General features: G+C 48.2%; 1 protein-coding gene across 6 annotated transcripts in view; it reads left to right on the forward strand.

The window, feature by feature from the left end:
- ITFG2 (integrin alpha FG-GAP repeat containing 2) overlaps positions 1-14055 on the forward strand; it is a 143594-nt gene that overhangs the window by 87111 nt on the left and 42428 nt on the right. The gene's annotated exons all lie outside the window — the stretch shown is intronic.

Below are 14055 nucleotides of genomic sequence, written 5' to 3' on the forward strand. Positions count from 1 at the left end.
TATATATATATATATATATATATATATATGTATATATATATATATATATATATATATATATATATATATATATATATATATATATATATATATATATATATATATATATATATTGTTACGGACCGCGGATAAGATGTTAATTTGCCGAGCGGATGGCGCCGCGGCCCGAACTGTTTTTACAATGACTAAGACCCGATTCCTTAAACGTGGGCCAAATCGTGCCACAGATATTCAATGAGGAAAAGACAAAGGCGACACGGATGTGAAGAAGAAGAAGGAGACAAAAAGGTTTGAAATACGATTATTATTTATTACTATTTACAGGATTGAAAGAAACCAAGGAAGAAGGAAGGATAATAAAATAAAGACAGACAGAGGGACGGACCAGAAGGACACAGTGAAACTTAGCTTACCTATGCAGTCTTACATAACCCAGGACAGAACAAACAAAGACGGACTCACACGAATGGGGAATGGAGGCAGGAACGATTGGCTGGACCGGGAGGAAGGTTCAGCTCGGACCAGAGGACGGCCGGCCGGGAGGGAGCAGCCGCCGCCCTTTCTCAACAGCAACCTGACGTCCACGCTCAAGCTGCGATGGTTCAAAGCTCCGGTGGTTCAAGCTGCTGTGGTTCAAACTCCTGTGGTTCAAGCTCCGGTGGTTCAAACTGCTGTCGTGGGGACGTCGTGTGCTTTCTCAGGACTCCTTTTCATCACTCCTCCGCACTTCTCAGAGGCTCCTTCTCATCACTCTTGCGCACTTGTGTCAAAGGCTTCCCCCGCGCTTCTTATCACTGCTTCCGTGCGCGCTTCTCATAACGCCGCGGGCAAATCAAGCCGCCGGCCTCCAGGACACGCCCATCGGTGAGCTCGCCTCGGCCCTGATTGGTCGGCACGGGCCCTCTGGCTCCACCCTTGATGACGATGGGCGGGCACGCCCAGGATTCGGCAGCTCCTCCCCCTTCTTCTCCGAGCCTACCTCGTGGCTAATGGAGTCTTGGAGCGAACAGTTGGCAATTGCGGCTTTATTAATTGAAAATGAAAGGGGATCTATCTATTTGAATTCGGTGCAATGGAGTGTCGATTAATGGAAAACAAATCCTTAGCCTACTACACAGAATAAGGAAATAACTGTCAACAAGGGGGAAATCTATGATTGGCTAACGTGAGTGCTTATGAAATAACTATGGAACGACCTTTGACCTTTATACACAACTGGAGGCAGGAGTGTCCAGAATAAAACAATCAAAAAAAAACACAATCCTCATATCCACAACACTGCACCCTCCTCCTCCTAGGCACGTCCCGGGCCTCTTACCTTTACTTTTAGTGTGGCACGTTGGTGTAGTTCCCTCTACATTTAACCTGACCCTGAGTGTGACAGTTTTAAAACATAAATAAATATGTCCCGCTGCTCCATTGCAACCTACCTAATAGACTCACGCCCACAGCTAACCGAATTGCGGAATTGTCTTCAAACTATACATTTACGATGGGGGCGCATTATTTACAATGACTCTACTTTATTTACAAAACGCAACCCAGGACCTGTGATCGTTCTTTTGGGGGGGGAGACAGTCTGCCCTGCATCGATGCACCATGAAAGCACCCACAACGCACCAATACACCCTCAAGCACCAATCGGTGCACAGTCATCACTGTTCAATAATTAAAATAACCAAACAAACCCTGGTGCTGGTCATCCTCTTCGGCTCCCTCTGCTGGCTATTGTTATTTTCCTGTGGTTGTCATCTTCTTTGCTGGCGGCCTATTTGGACATAAAACTTGCACAAAACGTGTCCATTTCTTTTATTTATGGCCCACAGGGGGCCGACTATGTATGGTTCACCTGTGGGGCATCGGTGCCCTGTGGCCAAGGTCCGCCAGCAAGATCTCGGGCCTTCATGGCCGGTTCCAGCAGAGGGGCCATGCCCCAACCCACGGGGTCCATAAGTGGTGCTCAGCCACAGACATATGGTCCATAAGGTGGTGCATCGATGCAGACAGCTGTGGTGGCGAGAGTTTCGGGCGCACAATGGCGGACTCACGCACGCTCCCCTCGGCGCCCAGTGGCGCACAGTCCTCATGTGGGAGACAAAGGGGGAGGAAAAAGACAGATGAGTGAGGGGTAAGGTCACAAGGGTACACATCAATAAAGGTAATGCAAGGCGAGGTGCGTATGGAGACGGAGCGGAGAAAAGCTCGTCCCTACCGTACGTCACCCCCCCTGTCACCTACTCTACCCTTGCCCTTACCCCATATTTACAACAATCTACACATTTACAAATTCGTCACTACTGTCACGTCTCCCCATATCTCTCCTATACCAAATTCGTCACCACAATCCCTCGAACCAAAATTTGCCATCACCCAATTCATCATCAATCCTCATAAGGAGGAAGAGATGGAACATCAGCACAATGTCACACCCACGTCATGATGCGTCTCACATTCCAAATATTTGCACAAAATAATAAAATAACAAAACATCCATGGCATGGTGTGGAGTAGCATCATCCCAGGTGAGTGGATGCAGATGGTGCGAGGAGATTCTTAATCCTAACTATCCTCTAAATGACATGAACACACTTTACACTACCCGGGGTCTTTCCCTGCCAATCCATTGGCCAACTTACACTATGGGTCCTAAAAACCAATTCCCATTGACCAAACTGTGGTGCTTCTCAATTTGGGGTCTCACTCCCCCGATTCATCTCCCGGTGCCCTTGCACAATTTCCGGGCTGAGTCGTGTAGCTCTCCCAGCAGGTCTACCCACCTGCACACCTCCACCACTGTAGTTGCCACCCGAGCTTACCTAGCTCCTCACCCTAACCTATCTAACTGGGGAAGGCCCCTCCTGGCTCTGTCACCCCTCGGTGCCCTCTGGCACTGGGCTACCCGGGTCCGTCCTCCGGATCCTCGGGCCCATCCACAACAACTACCGGCTCCCAGAGCCCACCTGCGGCCTCACCTGGCCGACATCCTCACAGTGGTGGAGTGTCCATACAACTACACACACTAACAGGCCACACGCCCAGCCATTTTCACGTCACTAATGCACCCATCCAAATACAATTCTTCCACCACGCACCACAGATGCCAATATCCAACCACAATTTACCTGTACCCTCTACCTAACTCTTACACTACCCTTCCCGGGTATTCGTGATGGGGTCCATCCTCCTTTCCCCCATCCACACCTTCGCACCATCCACTCCACTCCACAGTTTCCACCATACTCATCTCCACGACCATCCATTCCAATACTCCATATACTCCAGACCATTTATTCCATGCACCTGTTCTCCATTCACCTGTTGTTGCACACCTGTGCAATCACACCTGGTGCCACCTGCACCCTCCTTCCTCCCTGGACCATTTGGGTCAACACAACACACATCACCATCACTCCCTCATACACTGCTCCATACACCTGTTCAGTTGCACACCTGTGCAATCACACCTTTTAACCACACACACGGCATCATCTGAACTACCTGTTGCCCTGCTAACTTAGTGCTCCCCGTCTTCCCTTTAAACTAAGCACATACCACGTCATTATCATCCAAACTAATCTACCTGCGTCCCCACTACAGGTATTATTGTCACTACCTAATCTTACTGTTACCTAAGGTCATCTCTAGGTCCCTACACACGATATCCTAACCCTCCCGGGCTAGTTTTCACTGCCATAAACCCCATAAGACTAGTGCTCCTTTGCCCCCGCTGTGAGAGATGGCAGAGTTGCCATCCCACCACATCGGGTATCTCTCACTACCAATTTTGCACACCAAATTCCAGCTAATTAAAAATTTGCCAATCACTACCAATCATCACTCTGCCAATTCTTTGCCAATCATCAAATTTTGCTTTTTTTTAATTTCGGGTCCAAAACACTATCCTCATCACACGTCCACTCACTTGAGCCTCTCGGTGCGCCAATTCATTTCCAAAGCTCGGCTTCGTAAAGCCGAGCAATGAATGCGGGTTGCTTGGTGCCGGCGGCTGGATCCGTCCGGCACTCGGTGCAGGGAAGGAGGTTTACCCGGGCCAAGATCCCACGCACCATCCCGGCACAGAGCCGTCCAATGGCCCGATCTCGCCCTGCCGGAACGCCTCAACAAAAAGGGGTCGCCATGACGACCCTTCCTACCGGGCTGCCCGCTCCGCCTAGTGGAGCACGGACGCGGCCGTTCAAAGCGCGGCCCGGCGTGGATCCCGCACGGCGGTTCTTTCGAAACCGCCGCGGATCCCCGCGGCACGCAAAGCTGCCCGGCGCGCACCGAGGGCCCGATTCGGCTATACGTCGCTCTAACCGCTAACCCGGTTACCGTCGATGCTCCACTTGCATGCTCATACATCCAGCCGTCTCCATGCTCTTTGTCAATGCACCTTCCCTGACACACCCAGGTACACTCATTCCGCTTACAGACTTGGTCACACACCTGACCACCGCACACCTTTGCACACACTCGTCGTTCGCACACCTCACCAACACACCTCTTCGCGCCCCCTCCTCGGTCACCTCCTCTGTGACAACCACAGGTGTGCTCTCACTTGCACACCCAACCACGTGCCTCACTACCAACTCCAGCGTGCATTCCCATACGCGCTCTACCATTCCAGGTGTGCATCCTTCCATTCCAGGTGTACATCCTCTCTCACCTGCCACAACCAACTCACGCTCCGTGTCACTCTTACTACTTTCATCACCACACTCGGTCGCGCATTCACCCTTACTTTTGACAGCGCCCTCTTTCCTCATGCACCCGTCCGTTACACACCTTTCTCGCACATCCTCTTGTGCACACTCTCCCGTTACACCCTCCGTAACACTCACCACAGGTGTGCATGCTTCCGTCACATCTCTTGTAACACTCCCCATCCCGCGCTTCCATGTGCCCCCCCCCCCCCCGCACACGCGCTACGACCAACTCACTCTCGACAGCACACTCACTCCTCGGCACGCACTTTTTCCTCACACACCCCATAGTCGGACATTCTCGCACACCTCCTCTTTTGCACACCTTACCTGTCACACACTTCACCAGCGGCCTCGCACGAACACCCGGGTCCACACCAACCCCCAAGCCGACTGAAGCTCCCCTCACACCATATACATTTCCGCGTATATCGCCACTCACCTCGGCACCTCGTCCTCCGCACCTCCTTCGCCACCTGCAAACTCACTTATCTGGTTAGCGAGCACAACATCACGATTTGAGCACCGACCTTGTACATACTCCATCACCTCCTCCTGTATTTCTCTCTTAGTTTCCGTCCGTCTCTTCTTAATTTCACTCACCCCCTCCTCCACTTCCTCTAACTTTTGCTTCACCTCTTTTATTTCCCGGTGCGTCTCCTCAATTTCGTCCTCTAACGCCACCTTGACCGTTTCTATGTGCGTCCTCACCTCCCGGTCCTTTGTCTCCATTGCTTCTGTCACCTCGTCCAACCTCGTTGTCAGTCCCTCACGTACCATCTGACATTCCTTCTTTGTCGCTATCAATTCGTTCTTGATGTCTTTTTGTGTCGCCTTTAACCCTCCTAGTACCGCAGTGTTCTTTTCCACCTGCTCCACAAGTCCCTTTTGTCCCACCGTCAGCTGTTCTACTTCCTGCGTCAGATCTTCTATGCCCCCCTGTAACCCAGCCGTATTATTCCTCCCCTCTTTCTCCATACGCTTCTCACCTTGCCTTACCTCCTCGCGTACCCCCGAGACCTCCTTGCTTACACCTCGTCTGATCTCCTCTCCCATTTCTCCCATCTCTTTAGTAGATGCCGCCCTCATTTGTTCTAACTCATCCCTCTGGGCATCCAATTTGGTTTCTACCCCGATTTTCACCTCCTTTATCTGCTCTCCCATTTGTTTAATTTCCCGGGCCGATTGCTCCCCTATTTCCCGCAATTTGTTTTCCATCTTGTTTTCTAACCCCCCTAACCCATTTTTCACCCCCTCTATCTGATTCTCCTGGGCAGCCATTCTATTTTCCACCCCCGTTAACCCATTCTTCACCTCTTTTATCCCGTTGTCTAACCCCTCAAATTTATTGTCTAACCCCTCAAATTTATTGTCTAACCCCTCCAATTTATTGTCTAACCCCTCAAATTTGCTGTCTATCTTCCCAATTTGGGCCCTGGTACCCCTCGCTTCGTCCCTCATTCTGTTTTCCATTTTCTCGCTATCAGCCCTCATTCCCACAAGTTGGTTTTCCAATCCTACATTCCCCATTTGGATGATTGCCTGTATTTGCGCCATGAGGCCCTGCATGTCAACGCCCGCCGGAACAGTGGGCTCGGCCGCCACGACCACGGGCGCGGCGCAATTTTGTGCTGCTACACCCACGTGCGCGAGGGCGCCATTTTGTGCACCTGACACCTCCTCAACCACCTCCTCATTGCTCTCCTCCATTTCTTCCCTGTGGTCCTGGGTTACCCCTAACCCCTCTTCTAGCTCACCCACCTGCATCCGATCGCCTTGATTGTCCATGGCACGACTTCCAAATTTAAGATTTTAAATAAAACAAAATTTATTTTTGGGCCACCCGTAATTTTGAGCGCGCTATTCGCGCTCCAGGTCCGAATCCCACTCCTGACACCAATTGTTACGGACCGCGGATAAGATGTTAATTTGCCGAGCGGATGGCGCCGCGGCCCGAACTGTTTTTACAATGACTAAGACCCGATTCCTTAAACGTGGGCCAAATCGTGCCACAGATATTCAATGGGGAAAAGACAAAGGCGACACGGATGTGAAGAAGAAGAAGGAGACAAAAAGGTTTGAAATACGATTATTATTTATTACTATTTACAGGATTGAAAGAAACCAAGGAAGAAGGAAGGATAATAAAATAAAGACAGACAGAGGGACGGACCAGAAGGACACAGTGAAACTTAGCTTACCTATGCAGTCTTACTTAACCCAGGACAGAACAAACAAAGACGGACTCACACGAATGGGGAATGGAGGCAGGAACGATTGGCTGGACCGGGAGGAAGGTTCAGCTCGGACCAGAGGACGGCCGGGCCGGGAGGGAGCAGCCGCCGCCCTTTCTCAACAGCAACCTGCCGTCAACGCTCAAGCTGCGGCGGTCAAAGCTGCGATGGTTCAAAGCTCCGGTGGTTCAAGCTGCTGTGGTTCAAACTCCTGTGGTTCAAGCTCCGGTGGTTCAAACTGCTGCCGTGGGGACGTCGTGTGCTTTCTCAGGACTCCTTTTCATCACTCTTCCGCACTTCTCTCAGAGGCTCCTGCTCATCACTCTTGCGCACTTGTGTCAAAGGCTTCCCCCGCGCTTCTTATCACTGCTTCCACGCGCGCTTCTCATAACGCCGCGGGCAAATCAAGCCGCCGGCCTCCAGGACACGCCCATCGGTGAGCTCGCCTCGGCCCTGATTGGTCGGCACGGGCCCTCTGGCTCCACCCTTGATGGCGATGGGCGGGCATGCCCAGGATTCGGCAGCTCCTCCCCCTTCTTCTCCGAGCCTACCTCGTGGCTAATGGAGTCTTGGAGCAAACAGTTGGCAATTGCGGCTTTATTAATTGAAAATGAAAGGGGATCTATCTATTTGAATTCGGTGCAATGGAGTGTCGATTAATGGAAAACAAATCCTTAGCCTACTACACAGAATAAGGAAATAACTGTCAACAAGGGGGAAATCTATGATTGGCTAACGTGAGTGCTTATGAAATAACTACGGAACGACCTTTGACCTTTATACACAACTGGAGGCAGGAGGGTCCAGAATAAAACAATCAAAAAAAACACAATCCTCATATCCACAACAATATATATATATATATATATATATATATATATATTTGACCACTTTCATATATGATTCAACGAATTAACCTTTTGAAAAGGATCATTCTGATTTGCCATGTAAAACACGACTCATTGGTTAGTAGTCGTCCCCAAGAATCAGCTTTTGCTAATCCTCAATACCGTTCCTTTATGAATTGTATTCATTCAACTGATGAGGCTTTTCTTTGAGAAAATCTAGACTTGGCTCATCCAGGATGTGTGTTATCAGAATGCATTAGATATCATATCAAACAGGTCTGTGTGTAACTACTTCATGCAGGTTAAAGGTGAAACGGTCCCAACGTTGACCCTCGTCATACGACGTTGATTATTTCCTTTGCGTCTGACATATTCTATCATTCGTTATTTTCCTCCTGAATGTTGAGATCTCACAGTGAATTGGGAATACCAGTTCTGCATTTGGATGAGCCACTCGGCCCTTGCAGAGGTGAAAATTTGAATAAAACCTACACCAAGTGTACAGTTATACTTTGTGTCCACCTCCATTATGTTATTTTATGGACAGCATGCAGCGAGCATTTATAGTTCCTGGATCCGTCATGTCTGCATCATTGCAATACAATAACTAATTTTAAGAATGCGTCATCTAGCACTATGGGCCCATTTTCGAGGTGTGGATTGTCTCCATCTCCTAAGTGTTATAAAATAAATAACACAAAGACAAACCTTGAGTTGTTAAAATGCCAAACTAGGAATATGGGAAAACAACACGTCTGACCTCGCCATCAGTGTACTAGATCTGCAATAATCTATCTATAATTCCAGTAATCTCTGTATGTGTGTTTGTTTGTTTGTTTGTTTGTCTGTGACCGCTGTTTCTCGACAACCACGGGTCCGATATACTTGAAACTTGCCAGGTATATTGCTGGGGACCCGAGGATGTGCCTTTTCAAGGTTTCATATTAATCGGACAATTACTTACCGAGCTATGTCCAAAAAACGATTCAACCAATCAGAGAGCAGCGAGCTATCGCGTGTGCCGAACGTGGCGAACACACTCTGCCTCGGACGGCACATTTGAGAGCGTATTCATTTATTTCACGTTGGCAAACTATGTTGCCGCTATGTTGGCGTTAAACTATGTTTTAAAACTAATTAAAACCATTTCATGTAAATAGAGGGGGGGGGGATTGTCACTGTACTCGCAAGCCGTTCGCCGTTCGCTTTGGCGTTGCGAATGGACCAAAACATTTCATGGACCAAACCATTTCATGTAAAGCGTTCGCCGTTCGCTTTGGCGTTGCGAATGGACCAAAACATTTCATGGACCAAACCATTTCATGTAAATAGAGGGGGGGGATATAATTTTAGATATATATATAGTACGGGCATGCCCTAGTAATAATAATAATAATAATAATAATAATGGGGTTAATTTGCATACTATTAACTCAACGCAAGAGTAGAGGGAATCTGGGAAAATATATTGACTCATTGAAAAATGGAGGTAGGGATGTTGTGGTGGAAGGGGTAGAAAAATGGAAAGGAAAGTTTGATGAGAAGGCTGAACCACCTTTATAGGTCATTTTTCCCACAGAGCAGGGGTTGGCCTTTTTCGGGCACTGTGGTCCCCTTTCTGAAGCAATGTTTTATGGCCGTATGCCCTTCCTGCGGCCAACCCTGCTAGTCGCCTCTTACGACACGCAGTGAACTGGTACTCAATTTGCCGACCTCAGAAGAATAACAGGCTGAGTCAACTCCCCTGGCGTTAATTCAGCAATCGACCGGGATTCGAACCCAGGATCCAAGGATCCCAAGCCGGCACCCTAACCGCTAAGCCAACACCAGGCTCAAAAAAAGGAGGATATATGGTAAGAACTGATTGTTGTTGGGGGGGGGGTGGGGGGGGGGTTAAAATTAGGCCACTTGTGATTACATAATGACTCTCCAATAACTGTGGCCAGAGTTTTAATGTCTGCATTTCACTTAATACTGACTGACACAGCAACATAATAACTGATGTCATTCTTTTCACTTCTGGAATATTTAACACTTCATGAACTAGGCCTCCACCAGTAGGTTGACTAAGTCTCTCCAAAAGCTTACTGGTGTACTGGTTGATTTTTTTTTTGATCTTGCCTTAGTGAGTTTGGCTTAGGTGTTTTGCCTTGTCGGCTCAAGAGTGAGAATGTAACCTCAACATTTCTGGGAATCCTTTCTGCAGTCATTGATTTGTATATTTAGTTATCTCCGCCACCACAGGTGGACAGAGGTTATGTTTGGAGGTAGGTTATATGTTTTCACCCCTGTTTCTTTGTTTGTCTGTTTGTGAGCACGATATCTCAAAAAGTTACGGACAGATTCGGCTGAAATTTGGTGGACGGGTTACGTATGTGACAAGGACGAATTCAATAGATTCTGGTGAAGGTCTGGATTCAGATCCAGATATTAGAATTTTAAAAATGTTTCTTCACCATTGAGAGCTCGGGCTAAAAACGATATATAGCACAATATTTCAAAACTTTGTGGAGGTATTATGGAAAAACCTAGTGGATGTGTTAGGGAGGTGACAAGAACAAGCTGATTCGATTTTGGTTAAGGTTGCAGATCCGGCCTATCATTGGGGAACAACAACATAAAATGTTCAGCCTGGCCGAGGTATGCGCTCTACCCGGTGCTGGTATATTTTTATTCTGCAACGTAATGAGAGTGTATTGATTTGGCTTTGTTTTCTTTGTATGAGTGCATCCCAACATCAATTCTTTCCTTTGTGTTACAACTAAAAGCCTAAACTGGTTTAATATACATACACCGCACAGCAGCAAATCTCATGTCCATGCAACTTTCATGCATACCGATGTTATTGCACTTTAATTTCACAAATATAAATAAAACGGCAATGGAGTACTGGTCTCTGTGATGTCTGTCTGTGTCGCAGACAAGCCAAACAATGGATCTTATCAACTGAAGGCTGATAAAAGTATTGTTGTGGTCATGTGCCTTCAACAATCGTCACGCCACCTGAGAAGAGTATGAGGCGGAAAGTTGGCAGGAATAGATGAGCAAAACTCGTCGAGATCAGTGTTGAGGCGGGTATGTGCTGACCCAATCTGCCCGTCTAACGGGTTAATAATCCAATTTGTGAAGCGGTGTGGAGACCACTCGATCACCACACCAGTTGCCATTAAAATGCGGATTACAGAGAGAAAAAGGGAGCAAAGGAGCACGGCCGTGGCGATCACAGACAACAACAACAAACAACATGCATTTTAAGGCCATTTTCCCTGCTAGAGCGGGGGTTAGCCTTGCGGTACCCATGACAATCTTCTCCATTTTGCCATATTTTCTGCATCTCTCCTTGTTAACCCCCTTGCCCGCATGTCTTCTTCCACCGTCTTTAGCCAAGTCTTTCTCGGTCTTCCCTGTCCTCTACTTCCTTCTACATTTATTTCCATCACTCTTCTCAACCAGTCACTTTCATCCTTCCTCAACACATGACCAAACCATCTCAACCTGTTCCTCTTCACAGCATCAATCACAGGCTCTATTCCCATCATCTTTCGCAATTCATCATTTGTCTTCCTCTCTCTCAGCGACACTCCGCACATCCACCGAACCATTCGCATTTCCACCCTTTCCAGCCTTCGTTGCTGCTCTACATTCATGACCCATGTCTCGCTCCCATAAATCATAACACTTCTCACACATGCAGCATACATCTTTTCCCTTCAGCTTCAACGACACTCCCCTCCTCATCAGCACGCCACTCAGTTCCCGAAACTTCTTCCATGCACATCTCACTCCAGCAACCGTTTCCGAGTCTGATCCACCTTCTCCATTCAGCATGTCTCCGAGATAGCAAAATGTTTTCACACCTTCCAGCTTCACGCCGTCTCCAAGATCCAACTCAACATTTCCTCCATCTGCAGCTCCCTCTGTGCACACCTTACATTTGAATGTAGCTGCCACACTGGTTAATGACCCTCTCAGACCACTACATTTTTGATGAACCCACTCAGCGCACATTGCACATTGAAAGGAGTTCACTCCGACACCCTTCCTGCACACAGCACATGGCCACTTCCCAGTTCTTTCCACCTCACCACATGCTTTACCACTTGCCATCACCTTCGTCTTTCCTATATTCACCTTCAGACCTTTTGTCTCCATACTTTCCTTCCACTTGTTCATCTTTTCCTTCAGTCCATCCATACTTTCCGCAATCAACACCAGATCATATGCATACAACAACTCCCACGGTAAACCCTCCTTTACGGTCTGAGCCAGCACCTCCATCACAGCTACAAATAGTAGTGGACTTAGTACCGACCCCTGATGCACTCCCACCTTCACCTCAAACTCACCACTGTTCCCGTCCTTCGTCCTTACAGCTGTGCGCACTCCATTGTACATTGCCATCACAACTCTGATCAACCATTCCTCCACTTCTAACTTCCTCAATGCCCATGTCAATACTTCGCGTGGAACCCTATCGAATGCTTTCTCCAGATCAACAAACCCAAGAAACAACTTCTTCCTCTTCTCCATGTACTTCTCCTGCAACTGCCTCACAATATAGAGCGCGTCTGTCGTTCCTCTTCCTGGCATAAATCCAAACTGCATTTCGTCGATCTTCACCTTCTTCCTTATCCTCCTCTCCAACACCCTTTTCAATCCCTTCATTCCATGCTCCAATAACTTTATCGCTCGGTACGAGCCACACTCCAGAGGGTCACCTTTCCCCTTGTATAGAGGGACAAGGGTACTCAGTTCCCAATCCACTGGAATGCGGCCTTCTTTCACTACCAGATTACAGATCTCTGTCATTCTCTTCACACCCCAACTTCCTGCTGCCTTCAACATATCTCCCACTACTCCCGTCGGCCCTCCCGCTTTTCTACTCTTCATTGCTTTTATCGCTTCCTCAACTTCCTTCTCAGTTATCTTGTCTGCCAGTCCTAAAACTGGGTTACTCTCTATGTTGCCATCCCATTCATTCTCTGTATTCAACAGCATTTCCATATATCTTTTCCATCTTCCTTTAATTCCATCTGGGTCCACAACGATTTGTCCCACTTCATCCTTCAAGCAACTCACCCCCATCACATCACACCTCTCTTTCGCTATCTGCTTTGCAATCCTGAATACCGCTCTCTGACCCTCTTCCGAATCCAAGCGTTCTCCGAACATTTTCCTACATGTCTCCTGTGCCTTTGCTACCTCTTTCTTTGCAGCCTTCTTGGCTGCCTTATAACTTTCATGCTCTGCTTTTCTGCTCCCGTACCCTTCGCCTTCTGCCACTCCTTGAACCTCTTCCTCTTCTCGTCAATCCTCTTTCCAACTTCATCATCCCACCACCATGTTTCCGAGTGCCTCGGTGGTCCTTTTGTCCATCCACATACCTCACCAACGGCTCCCAACAGACTATCTTTCATTGACATCCAACCACTTTCAAGCTCAACCACATCATCCTCGACCGACTCAGCCTTTCTTTTAATGCCTCCCTTACTGTCACCTCTTTCAACCTCCACACCTTCATTCTCGGTTGGTACTTCACCCGCCGAGCTCTCCTCGCACCTTTCACCCTTATGTCGCAGACAACCAAGTGGTGCTGAGAAACAGCCTCCTCCCCCGGGATCACCTTTGTGTCCCGGAGGTGCCCCCTATCTCGCCTACGCACCATCAGGTAGTCAACAGTTGTCGTCGACCCACCTGACGTGTATGTAACAAGCTTGTTATCCCCTTTCTGGAACTGAGTATTACAAATCAACAAATCAGCTCCATCAGCAAACTCCAAAATCCTTTCACCTTCTCCATTTCTCACACCATATCCGTAACCCCCATGAACTCCCTCAAAACCATCCATACTCCTTCCCACATGTCCATTTAGGTCTCCTCCTACCACAACAACTTCCTCATCTTTCACGTTTTCCATCAGCTTCTCTGTCGCACACCAGAACTTGTCCTTCTCTTCATCGCTCCGACCAACCTGCGGAGCATATCCCGAGATGATGTTCACCAAGAGCTTTCCAATCATCATTTTCACCATCATCAACCTATCACTCACTCTGGTCACACTCACCACACTGTCTACAAACTCCTCAGAAAACAGGACACCAACACCATTCACGCCCTCCGGGCACCCTTGCCACGCAAACTTGTATTTCTGTCCCTGCCTACCCTTCACCATTCTCACACCACTTCCCTTCCATCTCGTCTCTTGCACACAACATATGTCCACTCTTCTTCTGACCAATACTTCCACCACTTCTCCTGATCTCCCTGTCA

This window comes from Myxine glutinosa, chromosome 1 (genome assembly GCF_964187855.1).
Source record: "Myxine glutinosa chromosome 1, kmMyxGlut1.1, whole genome shotgun sequence".
Classification (NCBI taxonomy): Eukaryota; Metazoa; Chordata; class Myxini; order Myxiniformes; family Myxinidae; genus Myxine; species Myxine glutinosa.